We start from the raw sequence: 24,224 nt of genomic DNA, 5'->3' as shown, positions 1-24,224 counted from the left end.
CACCGTGAGGCAGCGTTGCCCAACGTGGAGGACCACAGCGGGGACTTGGGGCTCGCTCGAGAGACCCCACAGCAGTGGCCGAATCTCCTGTTAGCCGTCAGCTCGGCCTCCCCACCTTCCCCCGAGGCAGGAGGGGCCGAAGCTCTCACGGGCTCCCTCCGCGTCCCCCCGGCACACTCGCTGTGGCTTGTGGTGGAAACAACCCCCCTGCCCCCCGCCCCCCGCCCCCCACCCCCCCCCTTCGCCGTTACGCCCTCAGTCGGGCAGCAGAGCCTCGGGTGAAGGAGCAGGGAGGAAATGTTTCTGTGATAGTAACAACATGATACACACCATCCTGCCTGTGTATACACTTCATATTGTTCTGGATTTTGAATATGAGAATGTGGAAGGGACGAGGGAAGAGGGGAAGTTCAGGAGACGCAGAGTTCACGGGAGCTCCTCTGTGCTTGTCACGATGACAAGACAAACTCTTGAAAATCCCCAAAGATTGAAGCTCGTTATTTTAGCCTCTTCCTTGATAGTTTCTTGTCTGTTCCCATGACTCATGCACGAACCCACATTGTTCCCTTTGGTAGATGAGGATTTGTTTTTGTCCTTTGAATCGAGTCCAGCCACCTCCTATTTAAAATGTCACTGTTGTTTTTTAAACGTTATTTTACTCTCTAGTAAAAGGTGAATTGAAAACTTCTCTTTTTACAGGTGAACCGCACAGGTTTCTCACCTCAATTTTTTTCCTCTATGGTGTCAGCATGCTGGAACTAAAAAGAAAGTTAACATTTACTTTTATGGTCTGTTTTGCTCACTTGCTGAAATCACATCATTTAACATGGTTAAAGTTCAGCTTACCACCTATTTCTCATGTAATTATGCTATGGACCTAGCTACTTCATCTGAATTCATTCATTTCATTAGTAAGTCCTGCCCGTTGTGTCTCTTAATCATTTCTTAAGTGCATCCTCACTCTGCTCTATAGACATTTCCCCCTCGTGTAGACTGTCCTCGGGGAAGGAGACTGTGTCGGGAACACGCAGCGAGCTTGCTGAATGCCGGCCTGGTTTGGCTCGTGGGTGGACCGAGCACCGCTGCGGGCCCCAGCAGGGCGGGGTCGCCTGCCCGGTGTCGGCGTCTCTCCTGCTACGAGCCCTGTGTGGGAATGGCGGGTCTTCTCACCAAGTCATTTCTGACCCATTCCTTCCCGTCTCTCCTGATCCCCTCATCTTGGATTTATGTATTCAAGGACTCATGAATTTTGACAATGGCTAGCGGGACAGAATGTACACTTGATCACACACCCGGCGAACTCCGCGCAGTGGGAGTGCGTGTTTCTCCTGTGGAGAAAGTCGCACACCTAAGTGTGGGCTAGGTAGTATTCTAGGGGCTTGCGATACACCAATAAATAAGTAAAAACATTCGCACGCTGCGATCCACACGTTCCACCAAGAGAAACATAGGGAAAGGCGAATGACAGTAATAACAATTACAGCGTGTTGGGAAGTTTTAGGAAAAAGATGTAAGTAGAACAGGCAGACCAGGAGCTGGGTGACGGCAGACACGGTGAAGCGTTTTGCCCTCTTTCGCTGACATTCTGCACAGTGAGTGACTTGGAGGAGACGAAGGCTTCATTGACGTAGATATCTGAAACCGTCGTGCAGGGCCTGACAGGCACTGACGGGGCAGAGGCCCCGGCACGGAAGCCGGCCCGTTTGGTTCAGGGAGGTCAGGGAGGGCAGGCAGGCAGGCAGGCCACACAGGCCCTCAAGGCTGGCCTCCCTGGATGCAAGTGAGGGGCCTAGGAGGGCTTCACGTGAAGGACAGGGCGCCTGGAGACCAGGCTCTGGGTAGATGAACCGAGTGAGCCTCCCAGGTGGCTCTCCTAGCATCCAGGTCAAGGGTGGTTGGAATGGAGATGTTGACTCTCCGGGGAGGGAACTGCCGTATTTCACATGAGTTGAACTTTTTATCTTCAGAAATGTACATATTGTTTTCTTGTGAAAATAATGGTTTTTGCCAGGCTTTTGGAAATTTTAAACCTGTGTTGTCACCCATTTTTCCCACCTGAATGTAATTCATTATGTTATATGACTGTTTTGTTCTTCTGAATGGAGAGCTACTCTTTTTTTTTTCTTTTTTGCTTAAAACACAAGTAACAACGGCGAAATTTAAATCTAAACTAAGTTCCATTCATCTGCTTCTATCAGAAGAGTCTTAAAAGGAGATTCAAGTACTATATCTTTTAATAGCCAAAATATTCTAGAAATATTAGACTTTTTCCTGCTCAACAGTGATCATTATTTTTCAATTGTAGGGAAACATAAGTGAAAAATATAACTCCTTTTATATAAGATCACAATTTAGAGTGCTATTCTAAATATCACAATTGGTTATAATCTAGAAATGATACTAAATAGTTACCTGATGACACCCTAAACTATTTGTGATTTCTGCTGATTGACTAGAAATAGTTGTCTAGATGATGGTTCATACCTCTAGTCTTAACTACTACGCAATATTATATATATATATATATATATATATATATATATATATATATATATATAAAACCCATGATACAGTGCAGCCACCGTAAGTGAACCATGATATAGCAAGGGATAACTGTATTGTCAGACTGTGATACAGTAAGGGATGATTGTATAGTCAGACTGTTAATGTTTTTGAAGTTCTGAGACAACAGGATTTCCCAGTAGTTTGGTTGTGGAGCATCAGAGAGGGGAGGAAGGGAGAGAAGGAGAGAGAGAGAGAGAGAGAGAATGTGTCACAGATGACTCTGGGATCCTCAGTCACTCTGCTTAATTCCATGTATCTAACTGGTCATCATTCTTGTCTGTCTGTCATTTATCACACTGTCCCTTACCTGTCTCAACTGCTCTGTTGCACTAGCTAACTAAAGGGCATTCCTGGCTTCAATCAATTGTTTATGAAAGTAAACATAATTGGGACATGTAAATCTGTTGGTATCAATCAAGAAGTTAAATTCTCAGTGTTTCCAGTTACCGACAAAGAAAAAATCCAGATTGTTGGCATGGCCCACGGTATCCTTAAGCTGCCCTCTTCTTGCTTTGAGAGCTTTTTCTTCCACTCCTTCCTCCTGCCCTGTTTCGTTTCCTCTCATGATTTCTGAATTTCCTAGACGGATGATTCTTTTTACCTCCCTTCAGAAAGTGTGCTGATCTTTCTGTCTGGAATGCTCTCCCTGTCTTAGTGCAGTGTGTACGTCTGTCTGTGCGAGCCTCCGTGTGTACCCACTCGTGTGCGTTCCTTCCTTCCTCTGGAGACCTGTGCGTTTCTTCCAGTCTCGTGACGCTTTCTGTGGTCTATCTCTGACACCTCCTGAATCCTTCAACGGCAGTGCACAACTCAGGAGCACTGTGTCCGCGTAGGGCTGACGTTTACGCCATCCAGGCGTGATGGCAGAAAGCGATAGAGATCATCTGGAGACCGGCTTTCTATCGCGTACATAAGGACCGAGGTGGACGAGAAGTTTGTAGCCTCGGCGGGCAAGTGCGCATGGTTGCGAAGAGTGCAGCGTAGTTTTCATGGACGTCCTGAGGGCTACATGAGAGGGAAGATGAGTGGAAGATGATGCATGTTTGTGAGCAGTTGGGGGACACGCTTCCCTTCTACAGGAGATTCTACTTTGCTCTGATTCAGTTTAAAAAAAAAAAAAGGATCAGATACTGAAAAAGCTCTGAAAAACAGGAAAGGTAGACCACCCCTTCCCAAGGATGAGTTACACTTCGCTCCCACCCTGCTGCTTCACCGGCGTGCGGCGTGCACTCTAGAGAGCTGAGTGTCAGCAGCACTTACGGATTCGTGCAGCAAGGGTGGGGTCATGCGGCCTCTCGAGGAAAATGAGTGAATAAAGACAGCTCCAGTCCAGTGGGCTAAAAAGGACAGCCAGCTCCCCCAGGCCCCAGGGGGGCCTGCACGGCCCCGCCCACTCCGGGCCCAGGCCTCCACAGAGCCCCCCCCAGGGCAGAGGCCCACGCCCCTCACCAGGCAACGGCGAAAGGGCGGACGCTGCCCCCGAGCCCAGTGAGAGGCCCAGACCCTCGCAGGAGGGGTTTCTCAGATCCCTGCCTGCCCCGTTGTGTTTTTGCCCTTCTGGGTGAGACTCCTAATGGCTGGGAGTAGGGGCCCAGGTCACCAGAAGGGCTCCGTCCTCCCGGCAGACCGGGCGGCTGCCCACGTAAGCCCCCGTAGCCCTGCTGGACTCATCCAGATCTTGAGGCAGATGGTGGCCAGCTGGGCACCCGGTGGCCTCTCCCCAGTGGCCGGATGGAGGGTGCAGAATGGGGCCCTGGGTCAAATGTCACTGCCAACCCCTATGCTCACTGTGGGGTCACAGTGAGACCACATGCCATGGTCTTAGTGGTCTGGGGTCCTACAGAAAACCCAGTGGTGGGTGGTCTGGGGAGGGTGACAGGCCCGTGGTGCAGTGGTGGGTGGTCTGGGGAGGGTGACAGGCCCGTGGCGCAGTGGTGGGTGGTCTGGGGAGGGTGACAGGCTGGTGGTGCAGTGGTGGGTGGTCTGGGGAGGGTGACAGCCTGTGGTGCAGTGGTGGGTGGTCTGTAGGTGGTGACAGGCCCATGGCACAGTGGTGGGTGGTCTGTAGGTGGTGACAGGCCCGTGGTGCGGTGGTGGGTGGTCTGGGGAGGGTGACAGGCCGGTGGCGCGGTGGTGGGTGGTCTGGGGAGGGTGACAGGCCGGTGGCGCGGTGGTGGGTGGTCTGGGGAGGGTGACAGGCCGGTGGCGTGGTGGTGGGTGGTCTGGGGAGGGTGACAGGCCCGTGGTGCGGTGGTGGGTGGTCTGGGGAGGGTGACAGGCCCGTGGTGCGGTGGTAGGTGGTCTGGGGAGGGTGACAGGCCGGTGGTGCGGTGGTGGGTGGTCTGGGGAGGGTGAAACCCCTTCCCCCTCCAAAAATGAAACTAGAGTAGTGTGAACCCATATCATTGAGGAGACCTTTCCAAGGAAACTTCCGGAAGGAGAAAGATGTACACCGGTGAATCCGGCAGTGCAATTAGGCTACCTTCTTGTGCCGGTAGCAGAAACCTAGGTCCCCATTGCTTAAGGACTAAGGAATGTCTGTGTCACCAAACAAGAAGCCTCGAGGGCGGGCGGCTCCCTCGCCTCCGTGACTTGCATCCGTTTCTTTGGTCTTCCCACTCCGCTAATTGGCTTTGTTCGGCTGCTGATCCTATCAGCCCTTTGGCTGTGGGCCTGACATGCACATTACAAGAGTGCCTTTCTGTCTAATGCTCAAACCTCTCTCCAAGGGGATACGAATGGTGCCGTCATTAATTTAGCCCATCAGGATCTGCACTTGGCTGGAGGAAATGGTGACCTTTCCCTGAGGAGAGAAAGTGGTGGCAAATGGTGTTCTGAACAGAGACAGTAACAGGGGAAAGGGAAAGGGCTGAAGTGGGTGCAGCGATGTTGTGGAGGGCGGACAGAGATTGGAGACGATACACATTTAGAGGCCAAAGGAGACAGTGGAAGGAAAGATGGCTGGAGGTGTGGGGCAGGTGACTGGAAAGACTATGGTTTCACTTAAAGAGACGGGGCTTAGAGAGGGAGGGACCTCTAATTCAGGGAGATTAAGGTAGGGTGACGCCAAGAATTGTCTGACAGTTATTTGATCTTTTTTGTTTTTGTTTAGAAGCTAATGGTATAGATATAGAAGTCATCCACAGAGGTGTTACAGTTGAAGAGATGAGGGTGGAGAAGACTTTGAAGGAAAAGAATGTAGAATGAGGATAGAAGAGAGAAAATCTCAACCATTAACAGGTGAGTAGAGGACATTAAGCCAGCCAAAGAAATTTAGAAGGGATATTCAGATAGGAAATAGACTAGTCCATTGTAGGTGTAAGTGTTAATCTGTTAGTTTGTTGTTGTTGTTTTTTTTTTGGCCAGTCCTGGCTCTTGAACTCAGAGCCTGGGCACTGTCCCTGGCTTCCTTTGTTCCTCAAGGCTAGCCCTCTGCCACTTGAGCCACAGCGCCACGACCTGCCTTTTCTGTGTATGTGGTGCTGAGGAATCGAACCCAGGGCTTTGTGCATGCTAGGCGAGCACTCTACCACTAAGCCACACCCCCAGGCCCTAATCTGTTACTTTCTTAAAATAATCAGTTGACTAAAATGTTTTATTTTTTGCCACCCTCCCGCCCCCCATTAGCTTTCCTGCAGCATCATTGGCAGGGTTTCCTGTGTTCATAACTTCATGGTAACTTGGTACTAGGTGCGTCCATTTTTAATGAGATCCTTTTGAGGATCTCCCCTCCCAACACACACTTGTCAGTCTGCTTAAGAATATATTCACTGTAGGGCATTGGATTATTATTATTATTATTATTTTTTTTTTTTTTGGCCAGTCCTGGGCCTTGGACTCAGGGCCTGAGCACTGTCCCTGGCTTCTTCCCGCTCAAGGCTAGCACTCTGCCACTTGAGCCACAGCGCCACTTCTGGCCGTTTTCTGTATATGTGGTGCTGGGGAATCGAACCTAGGGCCTCGTGTATCCGAGGCAGGCACTCTTGCCACTAGGCTATATCCCCAGCCCCGGGCATTGGATTATTGACTCATTTGCTTCTCTGATATGTTATGTAGGAGACATTTTTAAGAAATTAAAGGGTTGGTTAGCAATGTGCTGTCAAGACCCAGGAAGATGGAAATAGAGATAATTGGCCATAAAATGCAGATAGTGGTATTTAAGAACTAAAGGAGGCTTAGTTTATTTTAAAGAAACAGTCAGTTCTGGGGTTGAAATCATAGCCCGATGATTAAGAGATGAGTTATAATTGAGGATGTTGAAGTAAGGTTCAGATTATTCTTCCGACTTCTGTGGTAAAAGAGAGAAGAATAGACGTGACGGCGGGTTTGCCTGGGCCTTTGTCGTTGAGGACGGCGGTACTTTGGGATCAGTGGAAACGTGGGTCCGTTAGAAACCTGTGGCCTGGGGAACGAGGCCGGAGCCCCGAGATGTGCGTCGAGGAGGCAAGGACGGAGTGCTAGCCGAGGGAAGGGAGGAGGGAGGACGTGGGGGGAGCTCGGGGAAAGGTTGGAGTGGAAAAATGAAGCCTCTCGTCAGGAAGCGCGGGGTCATGTGTCAGAGGGTAATGATGTGTCGGGGCCGGAGGGCGCGGCCTTGGTTCGGCTGCTGTGGGATCGGGAGACGAGGTCATCTGGGGGGAGGGAAGAAGGGGAAGGGCTGCCTCTTTCTCAGATGGGCGAGGAATGCGGCTGAAGAAAACGGCCCCTCGGGGCGTACCTTGCTGTGGGTGGAAAGAAGGAACCTGGCGGAGCCCCCCAAGGGGTCACGGGGCTCATCGGCGAAGGTGTTCAGCTTAATGAGGGGATAACGTAAATTGAGACGGCAGAGAAACCTAACGGGGAGGGACCAACGTGTACAGTTCACACCCAGGGTTATTTCCTGTGTGGCTAGTAAATGCGAGGCTAGTTAATAAAAGTTGTGTTCCGGTGATTCCGAGTACACGTGTATTGTGTGGTCACAATTAGTTTTCAGTTGACAAGTGTAAGGTTTATATGAGTATTTAAAATGATTTGTAAAGTCTGGGTAGATTTTTGAATGTTTAGTTTTGGAGTAGGGTGGGTTTTCCTAAGATTATCTTTGTCAGCAGGTTCCGGAGGCTTTCTCTGCATTCCTGGGTTCTGTTTGAGTAATGGCCGGTGAGGACCTCTGTCCGTCACCTCGTGGCATGGTGGCAAGGCGTGAGGAGTGGCCGGCGTTTGAAAGCGGTTCACTAATGGAGCTGATGCAGATGTAACCTGAACTTTTCTCACCAGCGCTTTCTTTTCTGTTGCTGTTGTTTTTTTTTCTTAAAAGCTCTTCTAAATGAGACTAATGGGATCGCTGTTCCGGAATGATAACATTCATTTGCCAACGTCAGAGGAGAAGCGGCTGTCCTGTGTGGCCAGCTGGCTCTTCAGCCGTGCAGGGCCTGGTGGGGGTTTCTGATCCGCGTGTTACGTGGGATCCCACGTTCTGATGGGCCGCTCCGACCTGCCTCCCCCGTGGCTTTAACCTACATCCTCCCTGCCGCACGCCCCTCCCCCCCGCTGGGTTCACGCGCCCGCCGCCGTCAGGACTAAGTGCCAGACTCCGTCCTCGGATGAGAGAGGCAGCGGATGGGCCACTGCCAAGAGCCAGGGGTCCTGCTGGGCCCGCTGACGCACTGGCCCGCCCTGATGTCAGAGGCTGCGGAGCAGCGCCCGGCTCCTTCCCTAAGTGACGTGCCCGAGCAGGGGAAAGGCCCTGTTGGAAAAGGCAGTTCTATTGAGTTGTTTTTATTTTTTTTAATAAACTTGCTTTTCTTGACTGTAGGCCAGATTACTGTCTGTGTACATGGTGGTATTGTGTCTGAATTATTTAGCAGAGATGTTTGTTAGCCAAAATGAGCCCCGTGCCTTACCCGTGAGGTTTTATGATGTGTTTGTGGCCACTTACAAGCCTTCACCATGGCTTTTTTGTTGAAGGGGTTTCACAGAAAGAACCGTACACTGCGTTTATGCCCACCGTGGCCAGGCCCTGAGCGGGGAGGAAAGCTATGTTATTTAGGGGACACTTAACATCCCATCAGGCTGTGTATGTCAGCATGCTTCTTGGCATTCATACTGGAATACCGAGAAGGTAGATGGCGGAGATGGCTCAGGCCCCCCGGGACGACCGGCACACATGCCGGACCTGCTCTGATTCACACACTCCCGGACAGACACCCGAGTGTGTCCTACCCACACCGCCACCGCCGCGACGAAGCCTAGGGAGCGTATCAGCCTGCGAAGAGGTTGCTGAACTTCTTTATAGCTCAGTGTGATACCCTAACAATGAAGGAAGCAGAAAACTTATAAAATCAGGACACCTTGTCGAAAGGAAGCCCGGGTGCTTGTGTCAGGATGAAAGACGTGAAAGGAAGCAGCGAGCACATCCCGCGACGGACGCGGTTGGCCACGAGTTAGCTCGGCTCCCCCAGGGACGCCCGCCAGCGTGCGCTGTTGTGTAAACTGCACAGTGAACCACGCGCACCAGGTGAATGAAGTGGGAAATGAGGATTTTGGATTTTAGAGCTGCGGAGAAGGGTGAAATGTACATCTTGAAAAAGGGGAGGGAATGCCTGAATGCTATCTTTTATCTCCCAAGGTAGCCTTACCCTCCAGAAAAGCGTTCTAGAAATGTAGAAACGGCACCAAGTTCTCCAAGTGCCTTTTTTGAGCCCCGATACTGTCTTAGTGAGATTTTACTTTTCTAACAGGGTAGTGCTGTGTCTTTCACTGACAAGTGTGTTGCTGACTGAGCATGAACTCGTTTTTTATTTGCCATATTTACCGAGAACTATCCCGAGCAGTTTCCTTCTGTTTAATCTTTAAAGCGGTCCTATGATATTTATATGTTGTTACCTCCATTTTCTAGATAGAGAAAATAGCACGTAGAAATTTAAGTAACTTGTTCTTGACATTCAGTAAATGGTAGAAAATCCGGGCTTGTTTGTCTTTAACAATTTGAAATTTGTGTTCTAAGTTCTAGGGTGCTACTAAAATGACCGGAAAAACAATGCCGTCTTTTTGAGCCACCACGAGCATGCTGTCATCAAGCCTATCGTTAGTATTCGGAAGGAAATTGGAACTTTAGAGACAATAGGTGGAAACATGAGCCTTTTACTCCTTACGTGGTACAATTAATGCACACTAATGCAACAAGGAAGCCCCGGTGGACTCTCTGTTTGGGCCCCTGCTTCTCTGCGGTGAGCTCGCAGTGGTGGGCTGTGCTCACAGGCTTCTGCGTTCCTGCTGAGCATTTGCTAAGAATGACTGCCTTTATTTTATTTTATTTTTAAGTTTTAGCAAGAGCTTATTTTAGTAAAACGGGGTGAAAGTAGGGAGAAATGGAGAAGAGAAACGTATCTTGCACCCCATACAGGAAAGGGGAGTTAAAGACTCCACTGGTGTTGTTTAATTGTTTTATTTTTTTTGTGGCAAAGGGGCAGGATATTTGACATTAGTGCATTTGTTGCCTAACTTCAGTGTACCATGATTCTGTATTATGAGAAAATAGCAGGCAAACCAACTGGCCCCAAACACTTAGGGATGAAACTTTGTGTGTATGTGTGCAGGTTGAGATTTATTGTAAGAATGCCATGATAATTTTAAAAGGTTGGGAACTCCAGTCATTATTTTTGATTCACACAGTAGGTTCGAGGACAAAATTATATTATCATTGTAGTAAATTCTGAAAAAAAACCAACAACTCGGTTTTCATGTTGAAATTAAGATTAAAGAATCCTACTGCACAAAACGTAAATATTTCTATAATATCAGAATATAGAAAAGTAAAAATCTATTGCTAGTATCATCATTTATCCAGAAGTATAAGAACTTAAGAAGAAGACCACAATGTTCAGTTATTGGGATTTTTTTTTAACGCATAGTATTTTTAAGACATGAAGTGTGCAGATTTCAGAAACAATATGTGAAGAGCCTAACACAGAACTTTGGCTCTGGGTAGGCATTGGTTTTTACTCAGGGTTGTGTGTAGAGCCGTAAGGTCACTCTTAAACACAGAGATGTTTTTAGCATTTGTGCTCATGACTGGATGATCTGTAATTTCTTACTCCGGTCTGGGGACAGGCCTTGAGTTCTTAGGGTCCCCATCAGAATTTCATGGCACATTGTTCTCAGCATATTCACGGTTACCATCACAGAGCCACTCCGTTCTGTAAGGAATGGTTTTGCTAGGTAGGTAAGGTGGCAGATGGTAGAGTTGGCTTTCATAGGGTCAGGTTGCCTGGGTCCTAACAAAAGCTTGGGTTATTATACAGCGTACTCACTGTAAAAGGTCTGGGCCTTAGCTGGGATCAAAATAATGAAATCACCGGAAGTAATGAAGCACAGTGATATGATTACAGTTTCAGTTATTTATTCATTTAGTATGGAAGCATGGCCATTGCCACCTTTATAGATGCTTGTTTATGGATTCTGCATCTGCACGTTGCAGATTCGCTGAAGTGAATCAGCACTTGCTGTGCGTTCCCTGATATGTACAGGTTCGTGCACGTGCAGAACATAGGAGGATTCACTGATAGGAAATATATCCAGAACCCCACAGGAACCTCGCCCTGTGCTTCTATTAGGGGTGATGGTTTAGTGCTCATGTTCATTTTATAGATCACTAATAATGATGACTAACAGTAATGCATGGTAATGACCAAGCTGCGGGGATAAGACAGTGAATAAGATAGAGTTTCTGCCTGCCTTCTTTTGCTAATGACCTGAATTAGATGTGGAAGAATTTCTTGTAGTGTAGTTTCTTGATAGTGTAGATTTTTCAACAGACTTTGAAGTGTCTTTGGTGCTGAGATGCCAGATTATTAAAGTTGAAATAGTTCTTCTCCTGGAGTTAAGGTGTACGCTTTCTTGAAGCTAACGCAGGAATACAATGTAAGTTGTGACGTTCAAGCTCGTGCTGTTTGGAAGTATACGGTAAAACGTTCTATGCCCTGAATTAATTCTTACTCACCGTTTGTCCTCTTTCACGCAATTATTTTCTTGGTGAGTTGAACTGAATGATGCCAGGAGCTCCAGTTGTCTGTCTATGTGTTTCAGGTACCAGGTCAGGTTGATAGTCCTTCCTTTTGTATGTTAGTTGTGTAGTATTTTCCAGTTATTAAAAAGGTTTATTCTGTCTTTTACACAGGCCCAGAACTAAGCATGCTCCCTAATAAAACACCCTGTATTCCGTCCCAGTTCCCGTGTGCACCTGGGCCCTGCAGAGACAGTGAACTGGCAGCGGGGGCCCCCCAGGGTGGGTGGGCTTTGTGCTCTGCGAGCCCAGGGGGCTCGCACGCCAGGCCCGTGGCTCCAGGCCCGTGGCCCTCACTCATACTCCAGGCCCGTGGCCCTCGCTCGCACGCCAGGCCCGTGGCTCCAGGCCCGTGGCCCTCGCTCGCACGCCAGGCCCGTGGCCCTCGCTCGCACGCCAGGCCCGTGGCCCTCGCTCGCACGCCAGGCCCGTGGCTCCAGGCCTGTGGCCCTCACTCATACTCCAGGCCCGTGGCCCTCGCTCGCACGCCAGGCCCGTGGCCCTCACTCGCACGCCAGGCCCGTGGCCCTCGCTCGCACGCCAGGCCCGTGGCCCTCACTCATACTCCAGGCCTGTGGCCCTCGCTCGCACGCCAGGCCCGTGGCCCTCGCTCGCACGCCAGGCCCGTGGCTCCAGGCCCGTGGCCCTCACTCATACTCCAGGCCCGTGGCCCTCGTGCTGCAGGCCCGTGGCCCTCGTGCTGCAGGCCCGTGGTCCTCGCTCGCACGCCAGGCCCGTGGCCCTCGCTCGCGCGCCAGGCCCGTGGACCTCGCTCGCACGCCAGGCCCGTGGACCTCGCTCGCACGCCAGGCCCATGGTCCTCACTCGTGCCCCAGGCCCGTGGCTCCAGGCCCATGGCCCCCATGCCCCAGGCCCGTGGCTCCAGGCCCGTGGCCCAGGCCCGTGGCCCCCACGCCCCAGGCCCGTGGCTCCAGGTCCGTGGCCCAGGCCCGTGGCTCCAGGCCCGTGGCCCCTCTCTGAGAGTCAGTCCCAGCTCACAGTGCCTCTTCCGCGCGCGCTTTCCTTGTCTGCCCTTTGTTTGGACCAAACTCATATTGGAAAGTCCCATCTGCTGTCTTTTTTTATTTTCTCCCCAGAAACAAAAAATTAGACATTTGTTAAACCAAAAATGAAGGTAGGTGTGTGCGCTGCCGGTACTGCGCTTCCTCCTTGGCGGCGTTGGTGGATGGACGACCTGCGCCACGCACCCTTGCAGGGAGGGGGTTTTACTTTTGCCTTGGTTATGGATTTTTAAATTTCTTTCTTTCTTTATTGTCAAAGTGCCGTACGGAGGGGCTGCGGTTTCGTACGTAAGGCAGTGAGCACACTTCTTATCCAACGTGTGGCCTCCCCCCTCCCCCCTCCTCCCCCTCCCCTTCCCCACTTCCCTCCCTGCCCCGAGTTGTACAGTTGGTTTATACCCCATAGCTTTGTAAGTATGGCGGCTGCATTGGTTTCTCTTTTATCCTTCGTCTCTCCATGTTGGGGTTCCCCTTCTCCTCCCCAGTTTTTGTAAAGCATTCTTCCTTGGTTGCATAAACATTGGGGTGCGATTTAAGAAGAGGAAGAAGTTAGCCTCGACGGGACCGGGGAGACATTTCCCACGATGTGGAGAAACAAGAGCACACAGGCTAGAGAGCCTGCCTGCCGAAACGGAGGTGCGCTCAGACAGAAGTGGGGGGGCCCGGGAAGGGGAGCGGTGGAGTTACAGGAGGGGATTTCAAGGAATGAAGTCCGTGTTCAATTGCAGAAAGCCTCACATGGAAAGGATCACCTGGAAGCTACTGGAATGTGTCCACTTTTGCACACAGGCGTGTTTCCGGGGTAAAGCACAGGTGTGTAGCCCGTTAGGAGCCGTGTAAGATGCCCGGGATCCGGTAGCCAGCCACGGGACCGAGGAGCGGGCGGGCGGAGCGAGCTCGGCGTGTGCTTGCCGGGAAAGAGCGTGCGCAGAGCGTGCACAGCAGCTCTCTCTGGAAGACTTCGTGGCTCGGAGCGCATGTGGATACACCGGTTTGCACACGTCCCCGGGAAGCATGGATCTCGAACTCGGATCCCGGTGTGGGGGAAGTGTAGGGGAACCCCGCAGGCGGCGCGCAGGGCCGGGGGCGCCACCCTTGGCACGTGTCCGTGCTGTGGGCTCCGGGTCAGGACCTCTGTGTGCGTTACCAATGACGAAGTCTGTGCTAGTGCGTTACAGCCGCCCAGAGTGAACTAAGAACACGGCTCTCAGCAGTTCAAGGAGCTCACCAGGGAAGGTGATAGATAGATAATAATATATGTTACATGCATATACATAAATATATGTTATAGATGAAATATATGTGTGTATATAGACAGATGAAACCTGCCACTTTTTAAAATAAGTAACCTGCAGCCCCTAGTCAGTGAGTGCTCACTTTATTTCTTGACTCAACTGCCGCTCCCTGTAGTCTCCTGATCACATTTCTCTTTGCCCTAGTAGTATTTACGCTTTAAGGAAATGAGAGCCACTCTTATCTCCGAAGGAAAATCAGCGTTCTACCCCCCACCAGGGAGTGTTGATTTGATGGCTCAGCCCCCTTTGAGGAGAAAACCCCTCTCCTGCGTGGCTCTGCGTGAGAGGTCTGGGCTCGGCTTGCTTCTGCCGTTTCACTTGTGCGGTCAATTATCGTGAGAAAGAAAGATTTGAGGAGAGGAGATCGCAAGTTGGCTTCCCCATATCCTTGAAGGGGTCCCTTCCTCCCTCCTCTCTCTCTCTCTTTCTATCTTTCTTTCATTAAAGTTTTTAGGAATGGACCGTATGTAGAGCAAACTAATCTTTAAAAGAGGTTTGATTTTATATTTATAGTAAACCTAGTTTTCAATTCTGTGTAAACACGCTGTGAAAACTCTCTGTGAACAGTTTTTAAAAGCACAATCGCTAATTCTTTTATACAAGCCAGATTTTATTTTGCTGTTCTGGAACCCAGGGTCTCGCATGGCGGGGCTGGGCTCTTGCGTAGCACTCTGGTCCTTGTGTTTGTTCTTAGAATCCCCTTGCTTTTCCTGGGTTGGCCTTGGATGCTCTCCCCCTCCCCCCCCCGCCTCTATTTCACGAGTGGCTAGGATTAGAGGAGGTTCCACCACGCCTGGTCGGCAATTCCGATTTGCCTTGTGCTGGACTTTACCAGATGTTTCAGGCGTGTGTCCGCGCGAGGTGTGTGCAAGGCTAGGGGGTGTGGGAGCCAGGCCCCACCGGTCCCTTGCTTTTGTCCTGGAGGTGTTCTGTTGTCTCTCAAACAGGAGCCATTAAACAACTTACACACAGTTTACTGAAGGGCACAGCCATTTTTTGCTTCATGTTTACCTGACTCCAAATGTATACTGAAACAGCTTTTACAGAGCATTTCTTGAAACTGAGCGTATGTTTAAAAAACTCATTTAGGAAATCTGGTTGTATTTTTCCCCAGCTTCCTTGGGCTTCGCGTTCACTTATATTCAGGCTCGTGGAGGCTTTTGGGAATGACTGTCTGTCAGGTGGGTGTCGTAGGAGAGCAATGTAGCGATGTCGGTGTCACGAGGGTTCTGACCCAGCCCGGTCTTGTGTCAGTATAGAATACTGCTGGACTAAGAATCCTGATGTTCTGCCTTGCGTCTGGTCATGCAGCTTTCAGCTCACTCAAACGCCGGCATTTGTGAGGCAGAGCAGTCTTGCCTGTTGGAGTGGCTGATGGAACCACGTTATCCACCGATTAGAGGGGTGCTCGGCCAGCGGAACAGAGGTGTGAAAAGTGGGGTGTCGGCCATATCGGAGTAGGGTCCTCCCAGTTCTTCTACGACCCATCTTAAGCAGTTTTATCTCCGCCACCGTATCGATCACATCCTAAACTCCCGGGGGTGGGGGTCACAGTGGAGTGAGTCTTTATCATCATCTTGCAGACCTTTCGCGTAAGATGGCCCCCAAGAGCTCCCCGTAACGCGGGTGCCGAGACACCGAAGCCAGCCTTACACCGCCGTCTGCAGCTGCGTCTGTGAAGAATCACCCACTCTCAGAGCCCTTTCTGTTCCCGCCCTTCTCATATCCGTACACCTTTCTGCTTGTGTTCCCTCTTTGGAAACCTGCGTCTGTGACGAGCCTGTGGTATTCTGAAGTCACGGTTTCCCAGCCTCCCCGGCGTCTGGAGGCCCGCGGCGTCCGGCCGGCCCCGCGCCACCCGCAGCTCAACGGGCCTCCCGTCCGCGCCCAGCCCCCGGACGAGGCCTCCGCCGCGGACTCGGCGGGTTAAACCTCGCCGCGCGGGGGGCCAAGGCCCGGCAGTCCGGGGGTTTGACCGCGACGCGTGCTCGCCCTCCAAAGGACGCGGGGTCGCTGTTGCCTGCACGACAGCGTGACCGGTGCGGGCACGCGGGTGGCGGGGCGCGGCGGTGCCGGGGACACGCAGCGGGAGTGAGAAGGCAGGGCCGAGAACGCACCGCGGCGTCCTCAAGCACATCTCCAAGAGGCGCTTGTGTGCATTTACCCGTTATTTAATACACCGGGGTCTGAACTCGCTCTCCAGGCATGTCGCCTACCATGGGCACCGTCGGTCACGTGTTTCATGCAACACGGAGTAGTACAAGAGGGCGTCAGTGTAATCACGCCATGGGTACCGGTAGTGCACATTGGACACGTGTTTCTTTAACTTAGAGTTACAAAAAATACTGACCCCCGTCCTCTCCGGGAGAGCCATGCTAATGGAGCTCCCGAGACAGGCGGTCGGAGACCTACCGGATCGCATTCCCGGAGGCGCCTGGGTTTAATAACCGAGCGTTCCGTTTCCTCGTGAATGACACCCTGTGAATGTAAACACGGCTTCTGGCGTCGGGACAGCTTCACGGCCGTAACGTACCTGGCGAGCAAATGAATGCCGCGCCAGTCTAGTCATTTCCACTCCACAGGTAGGCTTTAGCTGCCTTTCCTAGCACAGATCTTCAGAGAGAACATTTTATTTTATTATTTTCCTTGAGTGAAATTAGATTAGGAAGTAAAGTTTTATATCTTCACCTCTGAGATCTCCAGTGGACGCTCTAATATAGGAGATCTCTTAGTTTTTACAGAGGAGGAAAAAATAAAAAAAAAAAACAACAACCACCCTGGGCTGGGAATGTGGCCGAGTGGTAGAGCGCTTGCCTAGCGCACATGAAGCTCTGGGTTCGATTCCTCAGCACCACATATACAGAAAAAAGCTGGAAGTGGCGCTGTGGCTCAAGTGGCAGAGTGCTAGCCTTGAGCAAGAAGTAGCCAGGGACAGTGCTCAGGCCCTGAGTTCAAGCCCCCAGGACTGGCAGAAAACAAAACAAAAGAATGACAAAAAAAAACAAACAACAACCTAAAAGCTTTTATTTCTTATTTTTTATTTAAACTTCGCAAAGAACAGTAGCTTAGTTTCTTTCTCCAAGGGTTATGACCTCCCCGCCCCTTCCCCTCTCCCTCCCTCCTCTTTCTCCTGAAGAAACAGAGGAACTACTACTTTCTACTTATTGCTGTCTTTTTCTCCAAATACATTTTTATACTTTACTTATCAACAGCCAACTTTTAAACTTCTGTTAGAACCATTTTTCTTCCCAGAAATGTTAGTTATCTGGGGTGTCCACTTTCTGAAATAAAAACTCAGTAATTAGAAAATACTTTCCTTATCTTTCCCCTAGAATTCGATAAACAATGATTATAACTTGGCAACTATTCAAAATAGAAGTTCAGAAATTCTCCCGCTTCTTATTTCTCGTAGACCTTGTAATAAATATATTTAGTTTTATGTGACTAACACATGTAAGTGAAATTTGACAATCTGAAAAGCGCGGCCCCTTTCAACTCACAGTTAAAGATAGGCATGGATGGCTCTTGTAAAGATTTGTTTCTTAAATAGCTGAAGCAAACTAATTTTTTTTGTGTGCCAGAAACGGTGAAATGGCCCCCGGAGGCCCAGGCTACTGTTCTTTTGTGGTATTTCCCTTTCTGATGTTGTCTTTCACACAGACTTGGCCAGACCTCAGAGGACCGTGTGGTTTTAATTAGATCTTGCTCGGAACCATATGCTCACTCACCTACACGTTAACTCGCCGGCTTTGTAGATGAGGAGTCGCTAGAAGACGTCGACGCGCGCGGTCCCGGCTCGCAGCTGTCGATGGGGAGCGCGCGTCGGGCTGGGGAGGGGGTGCGCGGTGTCCAGTACCGCCCTGTGACCGGTGTCCACAGCCGCTTCCCCCCACCTTGCCGTGGGGAGCTCCGTGCGCCCCGTGACGTCCACCGTCGTCCCCGCAGGATCTCCCGTGGACCGGGAGGACCGCTGCGCACGGGGCGGGGGGGGAGGGGGGAGGGGGGACTCGCTTTTCTTTCCTACTTTCATTTTTGAGAGGGAAGGTTGGGCATTTGCTGGAAGGCGGCCAGAGGGAGGGAGTAAGGAAGAGGAAGTAGATCCCCTAGGACCCGAGGCTGGGGGGGGGGGGGCTCTGCAGCTGCCCCGGTGAGGAGGTGCAGAGCGCGCTGGGCTCTGCGGGCTGGAGGGGTTGAGCCGGGAAGCTGACCCGGGGAGGGGGGCCACCGGGAAGCTGACCCGGGGAGGGGGGCCCACCAGGAAGCTGACCCGGGGAGGGGGGCCCACCGGGAAGCTGACCCGGGGAGGGGGGCCCACCGGGAAGCTGACCCGGGGAGGGGGGCCACCGGGAAGCTGACCCGGGGAGGGGGGCCACCGGGAAGCTGACCCGGGGAGGGGGGGCCACCGGGAAGCTGACCCGGGGAGGGGGCCCACCGGGAAGCTGACCCGGGGAGGGGGGCCCACCGGGAAGCTGACCCGGGGAGGGGGGCCCACCGGGAAGCTGACCCGGGGAGGGGGCCCACCGGGAAGCTGACCCGGGGAGGGGGGCCCACCGGGAAGCTGACCCGGGGAGGGGGGCCCCCACCCTGCAGCTGGGCAGCAGGGGATCACATGACAGCCCCCCCGCCCCAGGATGATCTTGTGGCCCGAGGATGCAGAGTGGAGGGAGGACAGGGTGTCTCCGGGGAGAGCGAGTGGAGGGAGGACGGGGTGTCTCCGGGGAGAGCGAGTGGAGGGAGGACGGGGCGTCTCCGGGGAGAGCGGGTGGAGGGAGGACGGGGTGTCTCCGGGGAGAGCGAGTGGAGGGAGGACGGGGCGTCTCCGGGGAGAGCGAGCGAGTGGAGGGAGGACGGAGTGTCTCCAGGGAGAGCGGGTGGAGGGAGGACGGATGGGGCGTCTCTGGGGAGAGCGGGTGGAGGGAGGACGGGGCGTCTCCAGGGAGAGCGAGTGGAGGGAGGACGGGGCGTCTCTGAGGAGAGCGAGCGAGTGGAGGGAGGACGGGGCGTCTCCGGGGAGAGCGAGTGGAGGGAGGACGGCGTGTCTCCGGGGAGAGCGAGCGAGTGGAGGGAGGACGGGGTGTCTCCGGGGAGAGCGGGTGGAGGGAGGACGGGGTGTCTCTGAGGAGAGCGAGTGGAGGGAGGACGGGGCGTCTCCGGGGAGAGCGGGTGGAGGGAGGACGGGGTGTCTCTGAGGAGAGCGAGTGGAGGGAGGACGGCGTGTCTCCGGGGAGAGCGGGTGGAGGGAGGACGGGGTGTCTCTGAGGAGAGCGAGTGGAGGGAGGACGGGGCGTCTCCGGGGAGAGCGAGTGGAGGGAGGACGGCGTGTCTCCGGGGAGAGCGAGCGAGTGGAGGGAGGACGGGGCGTCTCCGGGGAGAGCGGGTGGAGGGAGGACGGGGTGTCTCCAGGGAGAGCGGGTGGAGGGAGGACGGGGCGTCTCCAGGGAGAGCGAGTGGAGGGAGGACGGCGTGTCTCCAGGGAGAGGGAGTGGAGGGAGGACGGGGCGTCTCCAGGGAGAGCGAGTGGAGGGAGGACGGGGCGTCTCCAGGGAGAGCGAGTGGAGGGAGGACGGGGCGTCTCTGAGGAGAGCGGGTGGAGGGAGGACGGGGCGTCTCCGGGGAGAGCGAGTGGAGGGAGGATGGGGCGTCTCCAGGGAGAGCGAGCGAGTGGAGGGAGGACGGGGCGTCTCCAGGGAGAGGGAGTGGAGGGAGGACGGGGCGTCTCCAGGGAGAGGGAGTGGAGGGAGGACGGGGCGTCTCCGGGGAGAGGGAGTGGAGGGAGGACGGGGCGTCTCCGGGGAGAGCGGGCCGCGTGCGCAGGAGGCGGGAGGAGCGCTGCGTAGCCGGGAGCCGCGGCCTGGCCGGCAGGGCTTCCAGGTCTGGAGTTGGGCGCTGGGTTCAGCCCTCCAGGCGAAGGAGGAGGTGGACTTGAGAATGACTGGAGAGGTTCAGCCCGAGCAGAACAGGAGTGAGGCTTTGCATGTGCAGGGGCGGGGGAGCCTGTCAAGGAGAAGGTTCTGGAGGCGCTGTAGTTTAGAAGGGCTTTCATTAACCCACAGTCCGGGCGGAGTGGCAGACCGTCGGGGCGGCTGCTACCCCGCGGTGATTCAGCCGCCCGTGTTCTCGGCTTCGTGGTGGTGCACACGTGAGCGACACCCGGTGGGGTCTGTACTCTGCGTTCTGACTTGTGACCTTGTCCTAGACTGTGCCCGCAGGGCCGCGGGTCCCGCCGTGCCCCGCCGTGGCCGCCAGGGCTGGCTCCCATCCGCTCCCGGCACGGGGTCTGCAGCCCCGCGTGGCTACGCTGTGGCGCCTGGCAGGTCTGGCGTAGGAAATTCACCCTGTCTTAGCCTCAGACGGTTTGGGAGGTCGTAACGGCGCTGCAAGTCGGGGAGTGTCTGTACGTAGGTGCACACAGAGCAGGTGTGTTTCCCACTTGTCGCTCCGCAGTGCCTTTCCCCATAGGCTGCCCCAGGACCGAATATGTGTGGGGCTTCTGCACCTCTTCTCCACGTGGCCCGGCCTGGAGGCGCACCGCGGTCTCCGGGCTCTGGGGAACGTGTGTGTACTGCTTGGGGTGTCCTCCTGGGATCGGCGCCCGCTGCCCCCGGAGCCCTGTTGGCGTCCCTGCGTGCTTGGGTGCTGAGGTGTGATTGGGAGATTCGAGGTGCTCGCTCACGAGTTTGATTCCATCCAGTAGGATGTTTTCAAGAGCTCTCTCTCGTGCACGTTCTCTCTCTCTCTCTCTCACTTGTTGGTTGTGGGGCTTGAACTCAGGGCCTAGGTGCTGTCCCCGAGGGCTACCACGTCGAGCCACAGTTCCACTTCCAAGCAAAATGTTTTGCTTTGCAAACTTGACATCTGTTGGCAGTGATGTTTGTCGTCACACAGTTGCGTTGTATTCCTTTCTGTTTCGACTGTGGTCACTGTAATAAAAGTAATCTCAGTTGTAAAAGCGGGTTAGTTTTGTGTTGCCTCATAACAAAACACAGATATAATGGCTTAAGACAACATCCCTGTCTCGTCTCACAGTTGCTTAGGGCTCCGCTGCCCTCCGACTGGCGTGGGTTCAGGCACCAGGTGTTTGCCATGCTCAGCGTTCATGAGTCACAGCAGATCCTAACTGTGTTCATTTGGGACATAACTCTTGAACTACTTTAGTGCTACTAGAAGCTGCTTCTCTCCTAGTCTAAGTTCATTGCATAAAAAGTTAGTCTTTTTAAAGAAGGCAAAAAGAAATGCGGAGCATACTGATGCATTTCCTTATTTGGTAAGTGCTCAGAAAGAGCTGTCACGGACAGTGTGTGTCCGCAGAACTTTTATTTACAAGGTGACGTAGCGTACCGGGGTGTATGTGTAGAATCGGTGCCGTTTTATGGTGCTTGAATGTCAGAGTTAGGAAAGGGCAAAGTAGAGAGATTCTAATTTTTAAGAAAATGTTATGCAGATATTTATGCTCTTTGGGCAAGAAAAGATGTTTAGGTGAAAGTAAGAGAGAAAAGGATCTCGTCCAGGTTGGGGGTTTGGGCAGGAGCAGCGCGCTAGCGAGAAGAGGGGTCCCTGACCCCGACGCTTGCTCCGGGCCTGCACTGGCGGGTGTGGCTGCTGTTCCTGTAAAAAACTAGCCCGGTGTGCAGCAAACACGCTCGTGCCATCCTCTTCCCAGTCGTGTGTGGGCCGGTTCACTCTGTGGAGACGCGCCGGGACTCACGGGACTCGCTGCGCGGTGCCCGCGGCCGAAGGGTGACAGCCCCGGCACGTGGGCACCTCCAGAGGCTCCACACTCGGGCGGTGTAGGGCGTCGATCGTGTAGGCAGCTGGGAAATGTTCAGGAGGAGGGCAAGTGTTGGCAGGCCACCGTGTTTGCAGACCGGCCGGCCCCCCGGTTCATGGCGCCCGCCCAAGGCCAGCCCCGAAGGCGGCGTCTTCAGAAGCGGCCGGCCAGCCTCCTGCTCCCAGACGAGGGGGGGATTCCAGATGGGGGCCCCGGGTGCCGGCCGGGCACACGCAGCTGCACGCGAGCTTCCTGTCCGTTGAATGAACACCTCGTCGCATCAGTGTGATTGTTGGGTTCATGTGTATTTAAGAGGCTGCCCATCGGCTTTCCGTACCATCTTGGATGGAGAATTGTTGCTGCTTTCCATCCATCCACGCCCGCAGAGCCGCCGAGCTGTGGCCTGCGGCTGGTGTGGAAGCTACGTAACGGAACGTAGGCTTTATTTAACTTGGGCTCACCGGTGACTACTCGGTATTCTTTGTGTATCCGCCACATGGAGACCTTCTTTGGCGAGCTATCCATTCAGATCTTGGCCCCGTTTTAAAAATGATTTTGCTTGTTTTCTCGCCGTTGAGTTTTAAAAGTTCTTGTGGATTTGGGCACAGGCCCTTTGTCTGGTGTGTAACACAAAGAGGTGATAAGGACGGACGAGTCAGTTGTAGCTTTGTATTTCCAGACTGGATTTCTGGGAAATTAGAGTAATAGTAAGAGAACCAGGGAAGTTGACTGGCAGATACGTGCCTTAATTTTGAATCAGACAGCCTGTCTTGGGGTGGTAGAAGAGGACCCTAGGACTGGCGTTTAAGATGTGTTCAGATTCCAGATTGTCGTTTTGGTGCCCACCTCATGGACCGAAAAGAAAGCACAAAGTGAAGTGCAGTTAGAAAGTTAGGAAAATAAGTGTAAGGCACTAGGTCAGGGACGTGTCAGGAGTTTTCAGGAGTGGTGTGGAGGACACACACACGCGTGCAACTGTGTGGTGTCTCCTGAGGCCAGGCGTGCGTCTGTTTCCTTGAGCGCCCGGCGATTCTCCTTTCGGCTTTCTGTGGCAGGACCACGTGCGGATCTCGTGAGCCTCTCGTGAGCCTCTTGTGTTTCAGCAGCACGGAGACGTTCTCAAACTGAACTTAACACCTCCACCAGGACGCGCGGACCTTGAGTTCAATAACATGGGGTTCATTTTTCTTTATGTGTGTGTATCTATGTGTATGTGCACCTTGAAACTGAACAAGTACTGGTGGCATTGAAAGAAACCCTTCGCCTTCTCAGTTACACCCTCCTGTTGTAGAGTCCTAACAGTTGGGACTTTAGTCTGGGCACAGTTAATGGACAGAGGTGAATTCTGTGTTTGTTGGGGACAGCGTACACCCTACTCCCTGGAGACAAAGTTGTAGTTCCTTTCAGTCGTTTCAGTCTCAGAATATGGGTTTCCATTGCATTTTTATACCCAACAATCCTTAAAGATTGTAATTTATCAAAATAATTCAGAGAATATATAGTAGTAGTAAAAGCAACCATCAACATTGAGAATAACCATTCATATCCTAATTGTGTTTAGGGTTACTTAAATGGAAAACATGTAATTTTATGTTTCTTATGAATGCATGTAAAATTACTTAGTTTGAAAATCATTAGACTGTGAAAATTATTTTAGAGAAACTGTCTACAAAGAATATCAATGAACAAATGTCAAGATGACTGTGAATTGAACATCGGTTACACCACTGGCTGAAGTGTTCATGAGAAAGGGGGGAATTAGTGTCATAGAACATAAGAATTTATTAACTTAATCACTAAATTTCTTTTATTACTGGTAATAGTCTATGTCATGCTAGGTTCTTCTGTGTGCTTATACTGATAGAGTTTCATTTGCCTTGTGTTTACTATATGGTAACTATTTTCCAAAAATAACTACTTCGTAGGGCATAATGCATAAGAATAGAGGACAACATTGGTCCACGTATAACACTGAAATTTGCTGTTGGAAAACTGCTCATACCACTATGTAATATATAGACACTGCATTTAAAATCTCTGAAGGTCTTACTTTAGATTCCTTCTCTTTTTTTTTTGGCCAGTCCTGGGCTTTGGACTCAGGGCCTGAGCACTGTCCCTGGCTTCTTCCCGCTCAAGGCCAGCACTCTGCCACTTGAGCCACAGCGCCGCTTCTGGCCGTTTTCTGTATATGTGGTGCTGGGGAATCGAACCTAGGGCCTCGTGTATCCGAGGCAGGCACTCTTGCCACTAGGCTATATCCCCAGCCTAGATTCCTTCTCTTGTGTGTGTGTGTGTGTGTGTGTGTGTGTGTGTGTGTGTGTGTGTGTGTGTGTGATTCCTTGTTTTGATTTATATATGTATATCCACATTTATATCTCCACAAACATTTTATTGTGCATGTAAATATATACTGTGTATATACACACAGATACACGCAGGATATAAAATTCTCTTTTAACTATTTCGTGTGTGTAGGTCGATGGCATTAATTATATTCGCAGGATCCCTTAATCACCACCCGTACAGTTCCCAAC

General features: G+C 52.3%; 1 protein-coding gene across 1 annotated transcript in view; it reads left to right on the top strand.

Annotated features, from left to right (window-relative positions):
• Positions 1-24,224, top strand: part of Pde10a (phosphodiesterase 10A) — a 267,542-nt gene that overhangs the window by 190,522 nt on the left and 52,796 nt on the right.

The sequence above is a fragment of the Perognathus longimembris genome, chromosome 9, assembly GCF_023159225.1.
Source record: "Perognathus longimembris pacificus isolate PPM17 chromosome 9, ASM2315922v1, whole genome shotgun sequence".
Classification (NCBI taxonomy): domain Eukaryota; kingdom Metazoa; phylum Chordata; class Mammalia; order Rodentia; family Heteromyidae; genus Perognathus; species Perognathus longimembris.
This window is presented reverse-complemented; position numbering and strand designations above follow the sequence as displayed.